This window comes from Carassius carassius, chromosome 32 (assembly GCF_963082965.1).
Source record: "Carassius carassius chromosome 32, fCarCar2.1, whole genome shotgun sequence".
NCBI classification, from domain to species: domain Eukaryota; kingdom Metazoa; phylum Chordata; class Actinopteri; order Cypriniformes; family Cyprinidae; genus Carassius; species Carassius carassius.
In genome coordinates, this window is record NC_081786.1 from 6,364,740 (window position 1) to 6,386,216 (window position 21,477).

General features: G+C 35.7%; 1 long non-coding RNA gene across 2 annotated transcripts in view; it reads right to left on the reverse strand.

Annotated features, from left to right (window-relative positions):
* The window catches only part of LOC132112508 (uncharacterized), a 186,367-nt gene that overhangs the window by 59,632 nt on the left and 105,258 nt on the right, over nucleotides 1-21,477 (reverse strand). For both annotated transcript variants that reach the window (XR_009424970.1, XR_009424969.1), the window contains one exon: nucleotides 20,364-20,467. This is a non-coding gene — a long non-coding RNA (uncharacterized LOC132112508). The remainder of the gene's footprint in view (nucleotides 1-20,363; nucleotides 20,468-21,477) is intronic.

Sequence of the window (21,477 nt, forward strand, 5' to 3'; positions counted from 1 at the left end):
TGATAATTCAATAATGTGGTTTTAATCAAGATCTACTGAACCTCTAGAGAACATTTTTAATGAACTGGACCTTGCTGGGGTGTAAGAGCTGTCTGAGAGGTCAAATGAGATGCTGATTACCCATAATTCTCCTTAGCAATTAATATTTTCTTACTTATTTGGATGATAAAAATAATCCATCTAATTAAACTGACTGAGCTTGACCAGGGCACAATTATAAAAGATTCTTTTCTCTTTAGTAACAATACATGCATAATAATTTTTTCGACATTACAGAGGTCAAAAGGTACCAAAAGTGATTCTGATATATAGTACGTATCTACAGAGTCTTTACCTCTATGGCTTATTTTTAGACCAATTAACTGCCTCTGTTGTGTTGTGTTGTATTGTATTCGGAGTTACATAGGAAAGGAGTTCTGCTCTGCACAAAGGAGTGATGCATTCAGGTACTGCAGGGGTCTGAGATAATAAAGTACTTTGTTCACAGATGTCAGCTGGGAATGTGTTATGCACATAATACGGCATTATTTACTGTTTCTGCAAGCTCTCATGCTCCACGGAAGAGATATACATGTCTACATTCTTCAGTTAAACACTTCAACGCTGACAGAAAATTTACAAAATCTACAATATATTGGCCATAATGTATTGCAGCACACTACAGTGAGTCGCTATGAATATTTTAGAGCATTTGCAGATAAAAGAGTCGCACAAAACAGAATTACCTAAAATTATCATTGAGATTCCTATTAAGGGAAGAAAATATATATTTTTAATGTTATTAATTGAATATTTTCACATTCTTGATTAATGCAATGAAAAATGTTATAAGATCGACATTGTTTTCATGATACCTTTTGTTATTCCATTTTCTACTACACTCAAAAAAGTGTAAGAAATAAGTATTCACGATAATTATAATAATAATGAAAACTTAGAGCACTTTATCCAGAAAATATAATCATAAGAGTTTGGTTCAAAACGCAACAAACACCATTTTTATTTTTATTTTTTATTTTTTGAGATTCTGCCAAAATCAGTATTGTATCTGGTTGGTATTCAAAAGTAAATTGTTAATTTTACGCAAAATGCGATATTCGCGATGTATTGGTCATATTTTCTCCCTTTTTTCTCAAACCATGACAAACTCCCTTCTCCCTTTTTGCAGAATGCAATATATCCGCTCAACCAACCACAGCTCACCATTCCACGCACTCTACAGTAATGGCAGCGCTTTGAATACACCCGACATCCTAGTTTTCATTATCTACTTTGTACTTTGAGATCAACAAACAAGGGCTGCACGATAAATCGCATATGATTGTCATGAACATCTCATCAGTAAAGCCTGTTCTGTGATTAATAGTACCGGTAAATCTCCATGTGCTCTCAGATGGAAATTATTCAGATGCATTAAATACACAGAGCCGTAGACCACTGACAAGCTAAGCTATATTGCATTCATTAGATGTATTGCATACGATTATGAACGCGATATTGCATAGCTTGTCAATGTTTTTATTAATGTCATTTATATTTTTGTTAATACAGCATATTGCACTAGTCAACTAAATGAATGTAACATGGCAAAGATTAATTGCTCTTTTGGAAGTTAAATGTAAGGGAAATTACATTTTGGAATTTCTGTCGTTTAATGTGATATTGTTGTTCATGTTCTTGTTTTTTTGTAAATTTTAGTTTAGTTGAGATTTTTATTTCAGTGCCTGTACATAAGATTAGTATTGATCAAGTTCAGAGGCTGTAATATGTGGATCAACTTACTATGCTGTGTATTTTCATCAGTTTCAATATAAAAATAAATTTCATATTGATTCAATGAATTTTTTTGCATTTTGAAAAAAAAAAAAAAAAACCAATGGATTACCATGGATTAATTGTATTGGGGGTGGGGGGGGGGGTGTTATAAAAAAATCTGGATTTGAAATTTTCATGTTATTATAACCTAAAGATGCTATGTGAAAGTTTGAAACAGAAAATAGTGGTTTTCATCTAGCCTTTCCTGGTAAAGAAAACATATTTTTACACAAATTAATCAAAACGGATTTATAGCATTTTGGAACCAAACTCTTCATATTATTCATCCTCTCATAGGGATTAAATTCTCCTAGTTTCTAAATGATTCAACGCCTAATGTGACATACATATATATATGCAAATCCAGACAATATGATGGGAAGCAGAGTACAGCAGAAGCTGTGTGTGTCCTCTCACGCATCCCTGAGTGTTTTAGTTCTGTCATTCAGGCTCCTTTGAATGCAGACATCTAATGTTAGTTTGAAAGACAGCAGATAAGCTCGATAAGGCCATGTTTAAACGATTGTTTGCGTATTTTAATGAATTCTTGAGAGGTGCCCTCTGGCTGGTGATTGATTGCACAAATGCAGTGCTTAATTTAACATGGCTTAGTAATTGCATCAGGTTCCTTATGCACCAGCAAGAAAACTACTGACAGAGCAAGTCAATGAATGACACTGTACTGGATCCACTTTGGAAGGAAACTGGATGAAAACCACAGAAGATATAAATGTTTATGTTCCTTGAGAAGGATCGAATTGATCAAGGGCGCATTTCAAGATCTGGGAATGATAAGTTACAATGACTGAAGTACTCACATGTGCTGGTTATAATAAACTTTGTATTGCTCTTCAACCGTTCTACTATATTTTTGCTTGTCCCATCATTCTTTATTCTTTTATCAAACCAAGCTATCAAACAATGAAATGTTACATAGCAGACATTTTTATCCAAAAGCAATTTACTGCACACTTATTACAGTAAAAAATCCTGCTGGGGAAACATGGGATTAAGTGTCTTGCTCAAAGGCACAATAATGTTAGGTCATGGATCAACTCTTGTGGGGCTCTTAACTACAACTATTACCTCTCAGAGTGTAACTCACCACATGTGCAGCAAAAGCATTTTGGAAAAGTCTGGCAAGAAAATCCAAAAATCTTGTTCCCCATATTAACTTTAGCAAATACCACAATTCTAAGTATTATATAAACTATCTATAACACAAAGTATGCTGCAACTTATATTCAACCATCTGAATAAAAATTGGAAACATAGATTTGTAATCTAGCCCAGGCCAAAAAAAATAAAAAATAAATTCCATATATATAAATATATATATAAACACACACAAATATATATACACACACACACACACACAAATTATATATATATATATATATATATATATATATATATATATATATATATATATATATATATATATAGCAATATATTTCCTCAGAATTGAGTCTGTAGAGTGTACATCTCACAGGTGAATTTTTTATCTCATGTTTTTAAAATTATACAATTATATTATAATCTCGTATTTTATTTATAATATACTATTTTAATTTTATATTTTACAATTCAGATTTTTTTCTTACTAATTTTACATGTACAGAATTTCTTGCAACTCTGAGGAAAAATGTCAGAATTGTAAAATATGAAGTCAGATTTGCATAACACATTTTTTTCTGAATTCTTAGTTTATATCTAGCAATTCTGACTTTTTCTCCTCTACATTTTCACAGTTCTGACTTTATCTCTTAAAATGTGTACAAATTTTTAAATATTTTGTTTTATTTTACTTTGTTGTTGACTATCAAGAGGTCAAAGTTTAGTAAATGATATTGATGATATTACAAAATAACTCTAAGAGTAATTGCTCTTACAGAACTAATCATCTTTTCTTGCCCTGAGACAAAAAAAACACCAATGTTCAGTGATAAAGTTTAACAAACAGATATGAAATCATAACATTACTTCAAATTGTACAGTATGTGTACTTAATGCTGGGTGTATAAAGTGAATGTGTGAGGCATTTTTCACAATGTGCTAACAACATTCAGCACTTAACAGGCTGCAAAGCATGCCTGTACACAAAACCATCTGTTGAACCACACAATGAAAGCATAATGGGCCACCCCCAGCCAAATTCTATTGAATGAATGTGTCAAATGGATCATTTCACTATTCTAATGGGATGTAAATGCGTTGGTTTTATGTATACATGTGTCATATGTGTGCACTTTCATCCTGATGTGCATTATTTGTTGTTTAGGAGAGGAAGATGAATGTGCCAGCGCAGAGCCACAAAGCATTGATTAATGTGTCTCTTTTAAAAATGCAAATGACTTGGCAGGGGCAGATCCTGTTGGTCTAGTGTTGGGTCAAGAACACCTGTGTCTTTGCCAGGAATTCATAACCAGCAGGACATGTACCGCAAGAGTCCCCAGAGAGAATTTAATCCGCAGGGTTGATTTATTTGATAAAAGGACATTCCATTCATTCTGAAGAAGGGGGAAATGAAAGAGCAGAACTGGCTCAATAGCCTCAAAAAAAGCAAGAGGAATGCAAATAGCCAATCCAGGGAAGTAATAGTTTTCATTTCTGCATTTCACAGCGGTTCAGACGTTTCCTCCACTAGAATGCGTGCGTAACTTTCAACGTATTCCATTTTCATGCATGGTAAAACATACCATTCACCCAATCTCATCTCAAACACCTTCTATGTGAACTGAAAAAAAAAGCAATAATATATCCTCCCGACTGGTAGATTAACGTTTGATTCTTATTCAAGGAAGGCACTGTGAGTTCCCTGGCAGATTCTGTTCTGTTTTTCTACCGCTTCATTTTCCCTGAAACATAGAAAATCAGTATGCAAGGGCCAGAACGTAACAACAAAGATAAATTGAAATGTCATTTTTTATTCATGTGAAGAGATTGTAGGTGTGGGCCGGCCCAGTGCAGGGATACTGCTGCACAAATGAATGCTGACAGTACACACCATCCCCAGCAGCCTGTTTTACTCTCTCAGCTCCTGCCTGATATTATATATAGTTGTTTTATCGCACATTGGGTCGAAGAGTTTGTATTTATGGCCAAGTTATCTCACATATTCGCAGAGAGGCCATATAAGACTGATCAATGTAGACATATTCAATAAAAAACAGCCTTAATTGCACTTCCTTTTCTATTTAGGCTAAACCAGGGCTCTAATTTTACACTAGCTTAGCATGGCGCATAAATATACTTCAAAAATTAAATTTGAAGCTTATCCATTTCTAAAATAAGCAGACATTTGACTGTAAAGGTCTGTTTCCTGTTGATCTTCTCTGTAAAGTTCCGCTTTCCTGCCTTCTTTCATAGCACAAATGATGGAAGAGAGTTGGATAATCCACTCACGTTCAAACCGGTAAAAGATTCTCAATGTGCTTCCGCGTAATACTCCAGAATCAAATTTTAAAGATGATTTATTATTCATACGCCTCTTGATGAGGTGAAGGAAAGGATTTAAGCGAGTAATCGAGAAGGGAAGCTGAACTTACAGTCTTCTGAATTTTCTGGAATCTGTAATACACAGAATAAGTCTAATTTTCAAAGTAAATGCATTAAAGAAGTGATGGACAAACCCATACTTAGAATCTGCATGGCCAATGAGGCCCAAGATAAAATAAATATACATTTGATGTCTGAATTATTTATAAGGAATCATATCATAAGGAATCAAATAAATGAGCCTTATGTATTATGAAAAACTTCTCATCAGTATAAAAACTTAAAGGGGTCATATGATGCAATTTAAAATTTTCCTTTCTCTTTGGAGTGTTAGTGCATGAAGAAGATCTGTAAAGTTGCAAAGACTAAAGTCTCAAATCCAAAGAGATATTCTTTATCAAAGTTAAGACTGTCACTCCTCCTAAAATGGCTCATTCAAACACGCCCCCCACGTCTACGTCACTATGTGGAAATATTTGCGTAATGCCACACAAATGTTCACACAAAGAAAGTAGGCATGGTTTCAGTAACCACAGTTAGTGCTGAAGCAGTCAAGTCAGTGAGATGCTGTGTGTATCTAGCCGAAAACAAAAGCACTTTATTTGGCCTTCAGTAGATGCAATCTTTAAGATTACTTACAACAGAACAGCAATGTATTTTATGGACGACCATATCATGAACCTAGGAGAGGAGGTAATTCTGACTTTGCAACGACAATCTGGTGCTTCTGAATCAGCTACTGGAAGTACGTTTTGTTTTTAGTTTAAGTATTTGCTATTGAATGTTTCAATGTGGAGTTTTGCACGTCGCGTGTGTGTGTGTGTGTGTGTGTGTGTGTGTGTGTGTGTGTGTGAGAGAGAGAGAGAGAGAGAGAGACAGGGTCACAAAGTGGAGTCAGTTGTCTTAACCGTCAGTGCCTTGTGTACTGCAAACACATACAAGCTTCATCACGGTGTCTGACACATGACTCTGTTCCCCTTTCGGGCTTGAACTGATGGTAAATCTAAGGACATAATTAACTGTCATTACATTTATTTTGAAAGATGAAGCTCGCGATTATGGAAAGGGGCATTAAATTTACGATGAGTGCTTGCGGTGTTCGGCCAATCACAATGCACTGGGTCAGTTGGCCAATCAGAGCAGACTGAACATTAACTTTTTGACATCAGAAACAAAAACAACTATATAAAAAGATCTTAATATCCAAATTTACACATAAATGCCTAATTTTTTTGACCATTTATAGTGTTACACCAAATTAATTAATTAAAAATAAACATTTTATTTCTAATTATTAACCGTCTTTAGTGAGTGAGTCACTGAATCATTTACTCAACCGAGTCATTCAGTCAATTTTGCTGTTGCGCTCTATGGAACTATTAATGTTAATGGGGCAAGAATTAGCAATTGGTGTTTGTGCCTAAACTGTAAGACCTTGCAACCCCTACCAAGACAAATAACAATAAGAATACAATGTGTAAATATCTGCCAACCTTAGCAGCTTCCATTCTGAATATACTCAAGATATCCTAGCTAAACAAAAAGTTTATTTTGAACAAAGTCCCTGATGAGTTCAGTGCCCATCTAGCTTTCTATTTTTGCCTCTATACATCACATGTGAGCAATTGCATTCTCACCTAAACCTTTTAGTCAGTCATTGCATTTAAAAATGGATGAAGCACCAAACTGTATCTGCAAGTCTTGTTTGACAGTTCAAGTAGCATCTCTAAGGGCCTGAGCTTTCACCTCCTGCAGAGCTCGTCTCTCTGACAATTACCTGGAAGACAACGGAGAGAGGGGAACACCACTATCTGCATTTTCTTAAAAGAAGGAGTAATGAATGACTGATGACACAGCAAACCTGGAGATTCACTCTTTCTGCTAACCCACACAAGAAAAAGCACCAATGAAGAAAGGAAAGGAGTCATGTTGGGTTCTGTTTTGTACCTTTAAACCTGATAAACAAGTCTGGGTAGATTACTTACAAATTGTAATTCATTGCTGATTATTACATTACAAAAATTGCAGTTAGTAACATAATTTAGGTTACTCATCATTCTGACTACTTTTTAGATAATTTTTTATCTAACTTGTTTCATACCATTAAATGTACCGCATTGTTATAAAAAAGCACAGAGACAGAAAATATATTTCATTCTATGATATCAACATCATAAAATGCATTAAACAAGCTTTTCAAAGCCAAATGGGATGACTCAGAAGGATTTTTAGAAAGGGAACTTTAAAAGCAAAAAACAATAAATTATACATAAATTGCTGCCATTGTGTGAAGAATATGTAATCATGTAATTCATAAAAAAAAGTAATTAATTACAAGTACATTGTTTTTGGAATCTGATTACATAATCCAGATTACATATAATCAGTTACTACCAAAATCCTTTTAGGCAAGTCGTGCCACTCGGCCGCCATCTTGGCAAAGCCTCCGGGCAGCTATTTGAGACTAACAAGACCAGGCTCCTATCTAAATGAATGGGCAGAGAGTCAGAACTGCACTTTCACTAGTCACCAGGACATAAAAACTGCATGTATAGAAACAGCAGTAAAATATGATAAAAATCACTGAAAGATTTTGATGACTTTGCCCCAAAATAAGGTTTAAAACGCCTTTTTCCCCACAGGTTATACTTTTACTACGCATGCGCAAGGGTTCCTCAACTGTGCGCATCAGTGGAACCAGACGATAGGCTTAAATTTTTCCCGGCTTGACTGTTAAAAGCAGATGATTGGCTTTCCAGCGGGAGGGGCGGGACATGTGCATACAACTTCCATCTTTGCCGTTACGGGTTTTCCTTATATACAGTAGTGTTAATTACTAGTAGTTACTACCCAGCACTGCTGATGAGTATTATAAATTATTAGAAATGGTCATATTACTAATTATAAAGAACTACTTTTGATTTTATTAATAAAAATATACTTTTTCTAAGATGTCATCAAAATAACCTAAACTGCATTGTGTTTCAAACTAAACTTTTTCTAGTATGGTAAGAAAATATGACAAATATATACAGCTTTGTCTTCTAATTAACACTGATCTGGGCAGCACTTTGAATGTACTTTCCAAATTCTAGTTTTAACACTGATGACAATAATTCAATGAAATAGAGGGACAAACTGTTAAATTATTTATATCATTCAATGGTCATTTTGCTTTTATATAGTAAAATGCATAAATAAAATAATAATTGTAAAATATGAAAGCAGGGTTATACCACATTAAGAATAAAAAGAGGAAATCATTTTAAATTGTGTTTCTTTAATATTTCAAATCTTCCTGATTGAAAAGTCAAGGACAGGTTTGTCATCGAATGACCCAAATACATTTCATTGCTTAAATAAGGTAGATTAGAATGTTTTTGAGATTCAGGCCAACTTTTGTAACCACACACTTGATGTCCATCCCATTCCAGCCATCTGATAATGTGCATGAGATAACCCAGCTCATGGCCTTACAGCACAAAGCCAGCACTGATAAGCTCCATTAATTAAACCGCATCCTGCTCAGGAATTCACCAGCAAGTGATCCGTACACTTTTGATTACTGACCTTTTCAAAGTTTGAGCTGTTTTACCTCCCACTTTATTATTATTTTTTTTATTACCACAAGATGTATTACTACGTGCCAATCCCTCGCTACTCTTCCTTTGCATCCCGAACATACAGGCCTGCAAAATTATCGCTGGTCCTGGCAGCATATTGGGATTCTTGACTTCCCTTTCTGCCAGCCTCCACTATCAAATGTCATTTCAGAATATCAGGTTGGTGCCAGCACACTGTACATGGGATTTCATAAAAATTTGTAGCAATGCAAAGACTCCACAGTTGCTTACTGACAGAACTTGTACTTACAACCCATCAACAAATTTCCAAGAAATGAGTGAACGAGAGAAAGAAATCTTTCAACTGCTAATTATCACATCTCAATTATGTTGCAAAAGTGCTTTGTTATTACAGTAAGGGCGCAGAGATTCCATCAGGGAGTAAAAAACATGAATTCTGTGAGATGGAAGCGAGCTGAATTGTTAACCTTGATCTGCCAGTTTGAAATAAAACGGTTCTTGTAAAGAAGCTGAAGAAATATAAAGATGCTCTTTGCAAGTAAATTCCCAATGACAAAATTACATGCAGTTAAATGTAGCTCACCTGCTCCAGGACATAAATTATTCATTTGAAACTTAATAAATTTGTCCCAGCAATCGGTTACCCTGACATATTTGTTTCACACCAACCCCGATTTGTTGTGATGGCTCCCTGAGAGATAACATTAATATTGATCTTGTATACTGAACAAATGCTCCATAATGTGGCCCGTCTTGAAAATTTTGTTTTTCATGGATGGATGAATCTCTGCTGCCAAACGAGTAGAATATGCAGATGATTGCATTCCCTCATGTGACATTTGAGAGGAGATTCTACATTCTCCTTCATCTTCCTCAACCTCTCCGTCTCTCCCCAGAGTCATGTGATCACAGCAATAGCGCAAAGAGTAAAATGATGCTTTGAAGTCATTGATGGTGCTTTTTCCCTTCTTTGAGAACAAACAGATTATCTCACACCCTTCCTCTCCTTGGCTAAGATGTGTATGGAGCACAGAAGAGCTTTCATCTGTTTCATCATGTTTCAGACAGCTCAGCCCTCAGAGCTGATCCTGTCAGACCTTTCTGAAGGTAACACCCGAAACCACTGGCTTTGATTTCAGTCCCACATCTCCATAAACTCAACCACACATTGATCAATAAGTCTATATTCATATAGCTTTGTGCAACCAGATTTTTAACTAATGCCATAGAGTCTAAACCACAAAGACCAAAAAAAATCACCATCTGACAGACATGCAAAGGCAAACCACTATTTGCATTATGTGACATCAAATGGACATTCTAGTTCACCCAAGAAAAGTGGAAGACAAAGTAATGATAAGAATAGAATAGAGTAGAATAGAACAAAATAAAATATTTGAAACAAGCACCCACCCTCCCATATATATATATATATATATATATATATATATAAACATACACACACACATATACATAAACCGTTAAATGGAACACCACATCAAATAGGTTTGATGAATGTTTTTTTTTTTTTTTTGTGGGAACAACTTGTGGGCAAATACACACATGACAAGGTTTGACAGCAGTCATTGGACATCTCCTTCACATCCTTACTTATTAATTGTAATGTATCCCAGGGGTATGAGATGCCAAAACAGTTTGTCACATAGATTTTTTAACCGGCAAAAGCTTGTCCAAAAGGCATGTCCCCCCGCTTGGCAGATAAGCAGTGAGGGATGATGTGTGAGAAAGACAGAGGCGTATTGTCTCTCTGGTGTTACTCACTCATCTCTCTCTGTCTCCACTTCTTCTGCCTCTCCTGCATGCTATTATCCCGCCCTTGGGTTTGCCCATCACATACATCAAACTCCAAGATTGTGCCATGTAAATTATTCAACCCAGAAAGCACTTGAGAAGGAGCAATCATAGTACACAGCCTTTTCCAGCACTGATATACATTTCAGAAATGTATATTTACAGTACAATATTTACAAACCCTAATGGAAAAGAAAAGATTATAGAAATGCTATCTAAATGTTAAGACATACCACAATTGAATTCATGCTGTGAGAATTTACAGTTTAATTTGCTAATATATACCATGAATTGGGAAGACAACACACGTTTCCTTAAAAGTAGTTGTTGTTGTTTGTATTCCTTTTTTTTTTAAAGCAATCTCGTCTGTCCAAGAATCATCTGAGTCAGGAAAAACAGCCTCTATACTGCCTGTCAGCATTAATGATGCCTGTGGAAGACTGGTGTGCATCAAACCCTTAATCGTTTAAATATCAACAATAACTCAAAATAATATATCAGAGATAAAGTAATTATTTTATAGGTCTCCCAAAAAGTAACATTTTGTTATAGATAGATAGATAGATTTTCCGGAATTCGGGTTGTACATATATATACATTTTTTTCTCTAATATTTTAATCTTTATATTTTACAATTCCGATCAGGCCAAAGAGAAAGTAGTATAGTCCTCCTTTTCACCTAATTGGCTCAGCATGTGAAAAAGGAACTGTGACACACTGACGAATCTGATGGTACTTGGGAAAAGGCCATGGAGGGTAACAGCATTACTGAGATGAAACAGAAGTTTAACTGAAGTCTTGAGCACTTCGCTGCGAGTAATACAGACGATGACTCATGTTAATGCATCAGAGGGAGTTCACACCTGAAATCTGCACATCCACTCTGTTTGACAATCTTCACATTGTAGATTGTGAGAAAAATCATGAGACGCTTTTATCATTAGGTGTTTTATATGTTGTCAAAGTTGCTCTGAAGACCTTCTCCTTGAGGCTTTGTCTCTTTGAAGTGTTTGACTGCAAAACTAAAGTGAAAGAACCTTTATTTTTTTTCAGATGTATCTCACAGAGGAAGTCTTTCCAGTCTCTGATTATCTGCAGTGAAGTTTCAGTCACGTACCGCGAACAGCTGGAGTTTTTCGCTGTTTCCAGGTAAATTTAACGCACTTTGAGACTTTACATCTCCTGAAGGAAGAACTTACTTGGCTTGGGTTTCAGATATGGCAGGTGTTTGTGTAGGAGTCGACATCCCGTTTAAGCATGAATGATTTTGTGTGTTGTAGGGTTGTGTCATAAGCATGTGGACTGGCTGTCAATGCCTATCAGTAGGCCTCTTTAACCTCTAATTTAATCGGTGTGATAAGATTGGAGCAACAGGAATGGAAAGTGCTCCCCTGCGGCCACTTTGATTGAGCCTGTGGTTACACCAGATATGACAGCTCTTTGGCACATGCAACTTTCTGGCATATAGTGTGCATATGTGAGTCTAGTACTTATATGAATTCATTCACAGTAAATATGAAATGAAAGAGGTTCCGGCAACCAGTAAATCAGATCGTGAACATGGTGTAAGTAGGATGTACTCCTACAGCTTTTCTTGGTGCAAAAGTAACATTCCTGCAAAATAAACTCAGTTTTAAATAGTGTTGCATCAATGCCACCATTACAGCAGTCAGTACCACTGAAATTTCACTGTTCTCTATTACAATTTTACCCTCATTACTTTTTAATTTAGTAAAATACAACATATTTTCATTTAATAACTTTTCCGAAATAAATATAAATATGGCAATATATTTAAGATAAAAAAGGACACATTCAAGTTACAAATTACTATTTGAGGGTGTAAATAGTCTTTTTAGTTATATTAGCTCCATGAATAAAAGTAAAAAATAATATATATATATATATATGGATCTCAAATGTGGGTAATTTTAACAAAATAATAGAGATCATATTTTTATTTAATTTTTAGTAAATAAAGTACTGTCCTGAGTAAGACATTTTACATTACAGATTTTTAAATTTAGCAAACAAGATGAAAAAATAAATCTGAAAATTATTAAAATAACCCATTCAAAAGTAAAACCTTGTTCTTAATACTGTGTGTTGTTACCTGGATGAGAAACGACTGGTTTTTGTTTTGTGATGGTTGTTCATAAGTCCCTTGTTTGTTCTGAACAGTTAGCACTGTTCTTCTTCTTCAAAAAAAAAAAAAAGAAAAAAAAAAAACCTTTTCCTGCCGATTCTTCAGTTTTCCAGCATCTTTTGCATTTTTGAACTCTTTCCAGCAGTGACTGTATGATTTTGATATACATCTTTTCACACTGAGGACAACTGAGGGACTCAATCACAACTATTAAAAAAGGTTCAAACATTCAGTGATACTCCAGAATGAAACAAGATGCATTAAGAGCAGGGGGATGAAAACAGTTGTGGATCATCCAAGTAACCACACACAGTATTAAGAACAAGTGTTCACAAACTTTTGAATGGGTTATTTGAATAATTGCAGCTATTTCTATTTATTTATTTATTTATTTTTTGTCTTGTGGATTAAATATCTTACTCAAGACAGTACTTAATAATGATTAAAAAAAATTATTTTGTATGACCGCTCTTATTTTGTTTAAATTACATTTTCACAGATTCTGCAACGGATTCACAAAATTTCAAGTGGCACTGTATATATATTGAATTTAAGTTTATTCATATAAAAATCATACATCAAAAGGATGGCATGCAACCTTAAAATCTTTTTTTTACAGTCAACACTACATTAAAACGAAGCAGTAACAAAAGTTGATGAAGATGAAGAACGAAATTCTTTGCTGAAATTTACTCTGCTTTAGGTCATTCGAGATGTAGGTGAGTTTGTTTCTTCAGTGGAACAGATTCTGCGAAATTTAGCATTACTTCACTTGCTCATTAATAGATCCTCTGCAGTGAATGGGTGCCGTCAGAATGAGAGTGCAAACAGCTGATAAAAACATCACAATTATCCACAAGTAATCAGCATGACTCCACTCCATCAATTAACGTCTTGTGAAGTGAAATGTTGTGTGTTTGTAAGAAAAAAAATCTATTATTAAGAATTTTGTTTTTATTTTACATTTTAAAATCATCACTTCTGGCCAAAACATGAATGTATTGTCCATAATAACACTTCGAGAGTGATTAAGTTTTCATTTTTGGGTGAACTGAATACCTCTGTTTGATTAATATTAAAGGCATACGATAATATACAAAGGCAAAAAAAAAAAAAACAGGAACAGTTTCATTTTACAATTTCAGTATTAAACGCATGTAGTTTTTAATTGTAGTATTTAGTATTGAGCCAGACTTGAACTCATGTCATCAACCAGAGCACCATGGCTCAATATGTCTGATCACGTGTGCATCCTCCACTTAACTTATCTATATTGGCTCTCTCGTTTTAACTTGTCCCCACTCAAAATTGTGCTTTGTCCATTTGTACACTACACACCTGAAAAACTGTGTGTGATTATGACCTTTCAGAGTTCTTACATTAACGAAGTGGTCATTTGGCCCCCCAAGTGACACAAAGTGACGGTAGGACCCTGCCCAGAATCCCCGGTGACCCAGCTGCCCAGTCTGGCATCCGTCCACACCAGCTGCTCCTGACCCGCAGGTACAAGCTTGAGTTTCTCTTCTTATCACCTCATAACCTAGATCATCTGCCGTGGTCCATTGTTATGCAAACAGATTGCTTTAGGCCAGATACAGCACTGGTTTAATTGCATCCAGTTAAGTGGGCAAGGGAGGTCTCAGCAACACCGGCTGTTCAACAGATCGGACAAGCTCTCTACTATCTTTTGGAATGACTATGCATGCGTTTGAATATATTTAAAGTAGGCAAAAGGGGATAAACACATTAAAAAAGAGAATGAGAGAAAAATAGGCAGTCACTAAATGCCATATCTCACTACATAAACAAGTCTAGCCTTGCAGGTCCTGTTTGACTTGTTGCATTCGTGTGTCCAAAATACAAATACATGTTGCATGAATAATAATAACATGCACTACTGTTTAAAAGATTGGGGTTTTCACAAGAAGCATAAGAAGATTATTTCATATAATCTTGGAAGTTGTGGCCTAGTGGTTAGAGAGTTTGACTTCTAACCCTAGGGTTGTGGGTTTGAATCTCGGGATGGCAATACCATGACTATAGGTGCCCTTGAGCAAGGCACCGAACCCCCAGCTTCTCCCCGGGTGCCGCAGCATGCCCACTGCTCCGGTTGTGTGTTCAGAGTGTGTGCGTGTGTGTGTGTGTGTGTGTTCACTGCTCTGTGTGTATGCACTTTGGATGGGTTAAATGCAGAGCACAAATTCTGAGTATGGGTCACCATACTTGGCTGAATATCACTTCACTTTCATATAATCATCACGAAATCCTGAAATATATATATTTTTATTATTATTAATTACCATTTAAAATAAATTTAAACACAAATTTGTAACAATTTGCCATATTAATGAAAATGCAGCCTTGAATAGCAGTAACAATGTATACTATTCCATAAGTCAAAAATGATGCAATTAGATAAACTGCCAGCATATTTGACATAGTATACAAATACCATAAAATAATGCAGATATTTGAAGTAATGAAATGAGATAAGCAAATATTTTCTGACCCCATTCAGAACTCTTTTTTTCCTTAATTTTCGGCTCTCTCTCCACTGTCTTGTCAATAAAAAGTGGCAAACATGCCAATGGTGAAACTTCAATACCAAGGTTTAATGATAAGTGGCAATTACCATGTAATTTGCTATAAAAAAAAATGCTAATGGTGCTAATGGTTTTGGTGTTATTGAATTGGAAAAAAAAATCTTCTGTATTTAAACCGTGTACAGGTCTTTGATAACAAAAATCGCTTTGCTGTAGTCATTAAACAACTAAAATACTCTAAAAAAAAAAAAAAAAAAAAAAAACCTGTTCATATGAGTGACCGCACATGCTATAAAACAGAAAATGTGTCAGAAAAATCATCAAAGCACCTCCTTTGTCTCTGTTTAAAGGAAATAAAAAGAGGAAAATGACATTTCTAGAGAAGAAATATACAGACTGACTGTAAATGGGCCCCCGTATCAACCACCTTTGATAGTCATTAGCCTTATTCATTTCAGAGGCTCGACTAACTAATGAGCTGGGTATTTCCATTCATACAGCTCAAGTAGCTTGACAGAACTGACATCTGGCATAATGAAAGATCCCTGTTTGTTTTATATGGTACCTTGTAACTATCATTAGCAGAATGTTCAAATATATATATATATATATTAAAATAAAATCTAGACAGAGGAAACCAAGGTTAAAATTCATGCTGCAGGTGTATATATTGCATCTTGTAAATATCATATTGACTAATTTAGTTTAATGAATGAGATTAATACTGAACCGCGCACAGCGAAATAATAACCTGATCTTTTGCAGCTCATTACGATGCATGGGTTCTTTTCGTAGAAGGTCATAGTTTCTTTATATCTCCCTGCATAATTTTGTTATGCGATGATCTTATTAAAATCAAAGTATTGTGTATAAGGTTTGAAATTCAAACTTAATTAGAAGTGCAACACAAGCCTCGAAATTTCTCAAATATTGTAATCTTGGCAAAAGAACATTCATTTCTCAAACACAAAAGATATTTCAGGCAAGACCAGCCTGGCTGTGCTGTAGCTGTTCTTTCCAACAGTTTTCATTAAGTTTCTGTCTCTTACTTTGTTTTGGGTACATCAATAGTTTAAGCTGCTGAAAAGACAAAAAATACACCGTCTCAAACAACAGCAAACACTCTTACAACTGCACGGACTGCCAATTCCATTCATTCTGTTGATGAACAATCTTGTATCAAAGCTGCACTGCTTTATTTCTAAAACCCACATTTTGTTTTGAAGGTCATGTAAGAACTGTCACTTAACATATGCTCCAAATAGACGTTAACAGTGCTATTTCTACTAAAATCAATGCTAATTAATTAATAATAGTAGTAAAACTTTAACCTAGGGTTAATTAGCTGTAAAAAAGCTGTCTAAATTCAATCCAGCAGCACAATATTTTATCTCAGTCAGTGCTTGCAGCTGATTTTTCTAAATAGACTATTTATTTCCACACCTCTAATAAGTCCGTTGTGATATTACTTGGCCTCAGGCTCTCTAACTTTAGGGTAGAGATGAGAACTTAGTCTGCATTTTCAACTGGATTCATTTGTTTTAACATCGGCCCACATAATGAGTCTTAGCAAATTACATAGTCCTGAGGTACGTTGTTGTTGTCTAGCTAAAAAAAACACAGTTGGCTACGTGGGTATACTGCTCAATTTCATGCTAAAAATATTGTTGTGACTAGGTGCTGCCTGGATGTTCGATCAGATCATACTCCATACTTGGCCTGAATAATCTAACACAGCTCACCCAAGTACATAAAAACTCAGAAATCAACTCGCATACCCTCGACACACATCCACGCATCTGCACTCGCGCACAAGCTCAAAACCACATACTCTACATGACAAGTGCTCGGAGACAGATTGCGATTAAACGCTCCATTAGTTTCTATAATTCTCTCACCCTCGCTGTAAAAACAGACTGAGAAGGACATTGTGTTTTAGTTCAGAGCTGCGAACACCCACACAGGCCAACAACATGACCTCATTTAACAATCCAATCACATTCAGACGGTTTCGCCCACTGTCATATAGACCTAACACACAACGAAGAAGCATGGAAATTTGATTATAACCAAATAAAGCGGCAAGAGGCATAAAAACATGTTTGCTACAATATTCATTTGATGTTTTAACATGTAATCCACTTGTGCTACCTGCTAAGCAGTACACAGAGAGGTCCGTTTGCTTTCTGTGGGTTGCGTTTGATGAACAGGCAAATGTGGGTGTGCAGACATATAAAATGCAAGTGTTGCCCTGCCTGGGCTCAATGCCATGACAGACTGTGGAATCAGGACGGCTCAAAGTGAACAGAAGAACAGGAAACATTAACCATCACAGACAGGCAGTCAGCGGCAGAGCATTCTGCTAAGGTTAGGGGGCCGTGGGCCGATCTGCAGGGGAGCTGACAGCACGTTTTAGATATATAAACAACAAAAACATCTAGTCGCTGCTGAAGGAGCTGACACCACACCGCTCTGAACCCTCAAAAGCATGAGAAATAACTGTTTCTTAGTACATGTGTACTCTGGAAAAAGAAGAATGGATGTTGCTCTCTTTTCTCTCTTGAACTGCAATATCCTGAGGATACCTGCTAAAAGAATGCTAAGAGAGATGACAGAGCTGCAGGAGAGAGATAAGCAGAACACGACGCTTGTACATTATTAATGACCAAACAATGCTAGAAGTGAATTACAAATGCAGGCACTAAAGTTAAGGGCTCTGTCCCATAGAGGGGTTGGGTAATTCAAAGAGATACAGTTGGGAAAAAAAAACTATGTTACAAAACCATAACAAAAAAAGGCAGCATCCTAACCAGGGTCCCAATTAAAATCTTGCCAGGTTCGAAATGAGAAAGAAAAAACTGACTTGCATTAATGTGAACTGTGTCGTAACATATTTTAAAACATATTTTTGTGACTTTTCCTGATTTAAAAAAAGGAAAAAAAAATCTTAAAAGGTTAATACGCCTCCGGAACTCCACATGGTACACATATGTGAAATATTTCTGTATTAAACTGAGATGTTACTTTAAAATTATGAGAAATAAAGTCTTGACTGACTCATCCTAAATATTGCAATGACCTGCTGCTTGTCACAAATATGCGAGGGATAATATATTATTTGATAATAAAATTCTGCGAAATATTGCAAAAACATTAATTATACATTATTAATACATAATAATAATATTAGTCCTAGAATTAATAATACAATTATTTTGGTTATTCAGTTATTTTCATTAAATATTATAGAGAGACTGTTAAAAATATGCAAGAGCTAATTATACTGAATAGCAAAAAGGCTGCAAAATAGAGTATTTTTTATTCTGTTATAATAATGGAAAGTAATAATAATAATAATAATAATAATAATAAAATTATTAATAATAATAATAATATAGACAAAGATTGGCTGATGTTATATACAATTTTGAAACCAAATGAAATATTGTATGTCAAAAAAATGCTAAAATTATTATTTATTAAAATGTAGCCCCAAAAAAATACAAATGAAATGTTTCATGGCTGTTAAGAAATATTTATAGCCAAAAAGATTCCATTCACTCATGATTGGCAGATGTCGCAAAAAATTAATTCTGGAAAATGTTTAGACAACAATCATCTCAGAAATACTGCTCCTTATATATCTGTAGTTGAACATGTTGGATCCACTGTTAGAGGAAAAAATGAGCAAAAATAGTATCCTTAGGGTTTCAAAGCATGAGACTGGCATAGTAGCCTCAAAAGTAAACATATATTCCTAGTCTACCCCTAAAGTGCGCATATATGTATATTAGATAAGTTATAATTATGCACACTTCAGGGGTAGATAAAGTTTACTTTTAAGGAAACTGCCTCTGTGGCTTGCTAAAAGGTATAATTTTTGCATTTTGGCAAAGGAAAATCCAATGTTTCAGTCACTGAAAGCCTGAAGTGTTCAAATCATCTCAAGAACCAGTTTATGTGGGTGGTTGGAATGCTCAACATAATATTAAACAAAAATCTCACAAAAAGTCTTTACAATAACTGTTTTGTTTTCTTCAAAGGACATAAAATTTGAATGAGAGAAAGAGGGAAAAAAACAGACTTCTTGAACAGATGGCAGCTGACTCACTGGAAGTGGACAGTATGTGAGGCACCTTTGAGAGTCATTAGCATTGTTCATTTGAGAGGCATGAATAACTAACTAGGCAGCCATTTCCATTCATGTCGACTTCCAATAGAGTCACTATTTGTGTTTTTCAAGCCATCATTAAGCTCACAGCATTATTAGATAAATATTAACCGTGCCGCTCATTAAAGGCCATTCGACTGCATGGTCCACTCTCACTTAGTCTGTTCGAAACGCAGCCAGGAAGATAGGAAAAGCTGCAATTGTTGATAAGGTCACAGGGTGTGTTTAATCCTGGACGCTTGGCAGGAATCAAAACCACAATGTGCCAGCAGAGAAAGAGAGAGAGGGATGGTCACGGTCGCGCTCGCCCCCCCCCCCCCCAGCCCCCTACGGGTGGATCAGTGGAGCAGGTCGCCGCTTCTGCCCACAGATGGGCACCCCACATACTCTTGTCCCCAGCTTGCCTTTGAGCAGCTGAACGGAGGCCATTTCTTAGAGCCCCTCTCCCTAGGAAGCACCGAGCTAATGCACTTTAATTGAATTTCCCTCTGTCTACTCTAATCACAGCCTAATTATACAGATCCAGTCCCGGGTCACGGCACCGTGCTTTTAAAAAGTTCCGAAGCACTTCCATTGTCTTTCCAGGAACACAAAATGACCTTCTCATTAACACAAAGGTGAAGGATTGTTTTAATAATGCATATAGCAGTTATATTCAATAAGGTTTCATAAACAGTGGCCGGGAGTTTGTGTGGGAGATGTCTTACATTGCATTAGGAAACGCATTGAGTGGGCTGTAATTGTATTAAATGTGACATGATGCAGTGTGCTTGATGACACGGTGTTGTTTTTACCTCAGCCTGAACAAAACCCAATCCAAATGCGATTTGCTTCCAGGCTTCATTAAGATCTGCTTCCCAAAGGACGTTTGGTTGTCCGTGTTGTTGTTCCAGCATTTCTGAAAAACTAAAATGATCTAAAGCTTTAAGTTTAAATGCATTTATTTAATTTCTTCCTTTAGAAACAATTTTTATTATTTCTAAGAGTGCAGATACAAGTTTTGCAAATTAAAGGTGTAGTTTAGACCACATTTTAAACGATAAACAGTGCCTTTTCCCATAAGAATAGACTGGATGGAGATGAAAGTTGCAGGAGTGTATTATACACATGAGTCAGAGATCTCAGACTGCCCTGGTAGCAGTTAATGGTCGAGATAACAGTGCACAGTCAAAGAAACAGTGCAAAACTCTGACTGTTTCATTTCTTCCCTTGCAAACGAGCCCTTGATATTTTGACCTCCAGAAGAAGGAGGTAAGAAATGCAAAGCTGTTTTAATTATCTCTGCAAGCAATCCACTGACGAATTGTTGCAACATTCTTGCTTGCGATGACATACCAACTCTGGCCTTTCATCATGGCTTTATTTCCCATAGCAGTTAAGATGACATCCTCCGCAGACAACAGGTCCAAGGTCTCCTTCACTTAATTCTGTTAAAGTAACATCTCTTCCTGTTGTTATCTCTAAAGGCCGTGGCAAATGATCTTGCCATGGATGATGCTTTCAGGAGTTGTTGCTTTCATTAAATTGCCATTTTCTCTTTCATGTCTTAGAATGAGCCCCTGGGCAAAGGTTCAAAGAGATTCATCAGAAAAGTTTTCCTTTTTAAACTTTCATAGTACAATTCTCCTATCTTGACAGAGAAAATGGTAGCTGATGATTATGAATGTATGTGAGGTTGCTGGGCAGCACAGGTTATATTCTGTATCTGTATAAACAAGCACCGAGGTCATTCCTGCCAAAGGAAGGTCAACTGGTTATTAAAGCCAAGGGTTTTCTTTTGTGCACCGTGAATGTTTAAAAAGGTGTGTTCAATAAAAACATGAACACAATTTGTGTTATTTAAGCAGACATGTGACTTAGTAAACAATATGATCATACTTTATGATTTCTACAGATATTTGAGTACAT